The sequence below is a fragment of the Gossypium arboreum genome, chromosome 6 (assembly GCF_025698485.1).
Source record: "Gossypium arboreum isolate Shixiya-1 chromosome 6, ASM2569848v2, whole genome shotgun sequence".
Lineage (NCBI taxonomy): Eukaryota > Viridiplantae > Streptophyta > Magnoliopsida > Malvales > Malvaceae > Gossypium > Gossypium arboreum.
In genome coordinates, this window is record NC_069075.1 from 122,170,928 (window position 1) to 122,176,040 (window position 5,113).

A 5,113-nucleotide genomic window follows, 5' to 3' on the forward strand; every position below is an offset into this window, starting at 1 on the left:
AGTATCAATTCACCTGTGCCAACATCAATGATAGTTCTAGCCGTTGCTAAAAAGGGCCTTCTGAAAATTAAAGGTACGTCAGTATCTTCGTCCATGTCTAGAACAACAAAGTCAACTTGGAATATAAATTTATCAATTTTGACAAGCACGTCTTTAATATTACCCTTAGGAAATCTAATTGTTTTATCTGCCAATTGAATGCTCATCCTAGTTTGTTTGGGTTTCCCAAGTCCTAGTTGTTTAAACATTTTATAGGGCATGACATTAATACTTGCCTCTAAATCAGCCAAAGCATTGTTAACAGTTAAACTACCAATTAAGTAAGGAATCGTAAAACTCCTTAGATCCTTCAACTTGTTGGGTAGCCTATTCTGTAGAATGGCTGAGCAAACTGTGTTTATTTCTACATGCGACGTATCATCTAACCTGCATTTATTAACCAAGATCTCCTTTAAAAATTTCACTGCGTTTGACATCTGCGAAAGAGCTTCAATAAACGGTAAGTTAATATGTAATTTTTTTTAATAATCTAAGGAATTTACAGAATTGTTCGTCCGTGTGGTCTTTCTTTGTCGCATTGGGGTATGGCACATGAGGTTTATACTCTTTGCTTACCAGTTTCTATTTATTATTGCTTACATCAACCTTACCTTAATCTACCACATTGTCTTGCCTCGGTTTCAGTTCATCTTCAACTAACCCTTCATTATTGTGCACAGTAATGGCATGAAGTTGCTCCCTTGGGTTAGTTTCAGTGTTACTTGGTAGACCACCTTGTGGTCATTCAGAGATCAACTTAGCAAGCTGCCCTATTTGAGTTTGAAGACTTTAAATCGACGCTTGTTGATTCTTTAGTGCAGTTTTGGTGTTTTGAAAATAGGTTTCTGCCACTGAAATAAACTTTGTCATTATCTCCTCAAGGTTCGGCTTTTTCTCTTGCTGGTAAGGTTGTTGTTGGAAGCCTGGAAGAGGTGGTGGTTTCTGATTTCCTTGGCCTCCCCATGAGAAATTTGGGTGGTTCCTCCAACCTGCATTGTAAGTGTTACTGTAAGGATTATGTTGAGGTCGAGGATTATAACCCATATAATTCATTTTCTCATTCTCCATGTTGGGGCTGTAGGGTGGATATTCTGGATTGCTCGTTCCGCCTCCACTTGCATCGCACTACATTACTAGATGAACCTGCGTAGAACCAAGTAAACCATAAATTTTTCTATTAAAAAGTTCTACCTAATTTGAAAGTATAGCAACCTAATCGACGTTAAAAACGCTGGCTGCTTTTGTCAGATTTGTCCTCATGACTTGCCACTGATAATTATTCAGTGACATCTCTTCTATGAACTCATAAGCTTTTTCAGGTGTCTTATTATTGATGGTTCCACCGGCAGCTGCGTTGATCATTTGTCTAGTTAAGGGATTCAAACCATTGTGGAAAGTTTGAACTTGTAGCCAAAGAGGCAACCCATGGTGAGGACACCTTCTCAATAGATCCTTGTATCTCTCCCATACATCATCAAGTGTTTCTAAATCCATCTGCACAAAAGAAGAGATATAATTCCTTAATTTAGTCGTTTTAGCCGACGAAAAATATTTAAGTAAAAATTTTTCGGTCATTTGTTCCCAAGTGGTGATTGACCCTCGAGGTAACAAGTTCAACCACTGTTTAGCTTTATTCTTTAATGAAAAGGGAAATAACTGAAGGTGAATGGCATCATCAGAAACACCATTGATCTTAAAAGTATCGCAGAATTTCAGGAAATTTGCTAAATGAGTGTTTGGATCTTCGTCCTGTAAACCATCAAACTGAACAAACTGTTGTATCATTTGAATCGTGTTAGGTTTCAGTTCAAAATTATTTACAGCAACAGTAGGCCTGACTATACTCGATTCAATTCTTGTTAAAGTATGAGGAGCAGAATTCTGATCTATTGGATTTGCAGCAACCACATGAGGTAGCAGATTATTTTGATTTTCAGCCATCTCCTCGATATTAGTGTGAATATCGTCTTCTCGCTCTTCCTCTATGTATTGTATGTAACACCCTGATTTTGGGCCCAGTCGGAACAGTGATTTCGGGACCACAAATCCGACGATGAAAATTTTATTTTTTATTATATGTTTATGGTCTACGATTTCACGGAATAATTTTGTGAAAATTTCATTCGAAAATTTTGACATTCGGGCACTTAATTTAGTCAAAAGGACTAAATCGTAAAAAGTGTAAAAGTTGATTTCTACATACTAGAGGTGTCCAATTGTAATGAAATTTTAAATTCAGGGTCCTTAAATGGTAATTAGACCATTAGTCAATTTCTAGACAAAAAATAGACATGAAATGGGTGTAATAAAATATTTTTAAGTTAGGGGTATTTTGGTAAACTAATAATTAAAAGAATTAAAAAAGAAAATAAGCCAAATTAGCTATCATCTTCTTCATTCAACTGTTTCTACCAGCAGAATCTATGGTTAAGGTTATTCCAAGCTCGATTGTAAGTGCTCATTAGCCCTGTTTTTAAAGTTCTTTACATTTTTAAAATTCCGATAACTTAGTTAAGCTTATTCTAGAAATAATTTAACCTAGGGTTTATATTTGGAAAAATACCCATAGGTGAAATGTGTTTATTTTGATGTTTTATGGTAGAATATGAAGCCTAAAATTGTGTTAAACAACTTTTACTAAGCGATTTTACGTGAAAACGAGTAAAACGACATAATCGGTAAAAATACCTAATGTTCATAAGTACATGTTAGAGTGTGAATTTGATGTTTCTATAGAAGGGAAAAATGGTCAGCATGTCATAAAACATAAGAAATAGAATGAAGTTTAATTTACGAGCCTAGGGGCACAAATGTAATTTTGACAAAATTTAGGGGCAAAATTGTAATTTTTCCAAAATATGATTTTGGGTCAATTTGAATAATTTGAGTCCTAATTAGGCTATAATTTTAATGATAGAGCAAGGAAAATTGAAATTCAGGCTAAAATCGGCAAAATACCAAGTTATGGACAAAATGGTAAAAATGGCCATTTTCGTATATAAGGTAAGTTCGTGTGTTAATAATAATGCAATACCATACTTGAATTGTAATTTTCTATTGTTATGGCATAAATTGTATGATTTAATATGTTTAGGAGAAGTTGATGGATGGTTTATATGATATGGAAAATGTGATGCTTGTTGTGTCATGTGAAATTGAATGATAAATTATTGTTACATGAATTGAATGTTAAATTACTATTAGATGGGCTGTATGAATTGCTACACAGTTGTACCTGATGAGGTTTCGACAAGTTTGTACGTAAATAATTTATCGATTCTTTTTATTTTATTATATTTTGTTATCATATGAAATGTGGCTGCCTATGGAATGATTATTTGTTATAAATTGCAAATTGAAAAAAGACTATGAATAAATTTGTAACATGTTGGAAAGTGAGGAATTTCCTGGTTGAGCCTTCGGAATAGAAACGATACGAATGATCTATTGTGAGGTCACGTGTGTAGTACTAAGTATAGGCTACTATGTGTACCAGATAATTGGTCGCATGTGTAGTACTAAGTGCAGGCTACTATTCGTACTCGATAACTTCGATCACGTGTGTAGTACTAAGTACAGGCTATTACATGTACCGGATAATTGGTCGCATGTGTAGTACTAAGTGCAGGCTGCTATGCGTACCAGATAACCTTGTCTACAAGTGTGACAAAATGTGCAGACAACTGAGTATCAGTTATTATTAAGAATAGTTCAACGGGAAAATCGATTAAGTAAAAGTACATGTGAACATGATTATATGATGAATAAGTGCAGGTATAAGTTTATGAAAATTATGAGCAATGTGCTCGATATTTGAGTGAACTTCGATAAGACAAAATGGATTAAGTGAAATTATGTAAGAGTGAATTTTAGTAGTAAAACAGTGTTGGACAGCAGCAGTTGCGTGACTTTGAAAATTCACCAAAAATTGCGTAAGTTGAATTATAATTTCAAAAAATTTATGAAATTAAATATTAATGAGTCTATTTTCATATAAAAGAAACAGGGTTAGCAAAAGAGTTCTATATTATGTGATATTCTAATTTTTGTGAGACAGTTTCAAAAGAAATTTGAGATCCCCTATTCTGACTTGGAAAAATCATTAAAAATTGTAAAAAAATAATTATGAGTTATAATTTATATGAATAGAATCCTAAATGAGTCTACTTTCAGTAGGAATGAATGAGAATATCATCCGAGTCCCGAAATATGAGATAAATAATTTTCAATGAAGAGAGGTCAGAACTATTGGACAGCAAAATCGTGAAAACTTTAATGAATAAATTGTGCTAATTGGCTAAACTAAAAATTCTTAAAATTTTATGGGAGAAAGGTCTATGAGTCTAGTTTCAAGTAAAATTAACAAAACTAAATTTTTATTTTTGTAGCTCCAGATATGAATGATTTAGTAATTGTAACTCGAAAAAACAACTTAACCTGAACATGTGTAATTGTACAATTATAGTGTTTTATCTTGAAAAGCATGTTAGTAGTTTCTTATTAATTTCATATGGACTTACTAAGCGTAAAGCTTACCCATCCTCTCCATTTCTTTAGTATTGGCAAGTCGGCTCGGGGTTGGAGATCGTTGGCGGCAACACCACACTTTCAAACTATTATTTTTTGGAGAATTAATTCAAATATTAGAAATATCAAGTGAGTGACATGTATAGGAAGTTGGTTTATGATATGTATTATTATTATGGCTTTGACCATACGTATTAGTCTGCATTGAGTTATCGCATGTGATCATGAGTTGTGGTCCTTATCCATTATGGTTTAAAGTTTAATTAATCATGCCATGTCCTATGTTTTGATGTGATGATATAGTTAGCTTTGTTTGTTATGCATGATTGGTAATACATTAGGTAAGTTAAATGTAGGCCAGTGGATCATGAATTAAATAGATATGAGTAATGTTGCCTTGAATATGGATGTTTAATGGACAAATTGGTAACTATATTATGATGGTATAAAATGAGAATAAGATTTAGCATGTCTAGTTCTAGTTAATGTAAGATTGTATATTATATACAGTATGGTAAGCAAATATGTTTAAATTGAATGACATGTT

General features: G+C 33.2%; 1 non-coding gene across 1 annotated transcript; it reads left to right on the forward strand.

Annotated features, from left to right (window-relative positions):
* Positions 1-1,459: 1,459 nt before the first annotated feature.
* On the forward strand, positions 1,460-1,566 carry LOC128294876 (small nucleolar RNA R71). The gene has a single exon (XR_008285183.1). It is a non-coding gene; the product is annotated as a small nucleolar RNA R71 (small nucleolar RNA).
* The last annotated feature ends 3,547 nt before the right edge of the window (positions 1,567-5,113 follow it).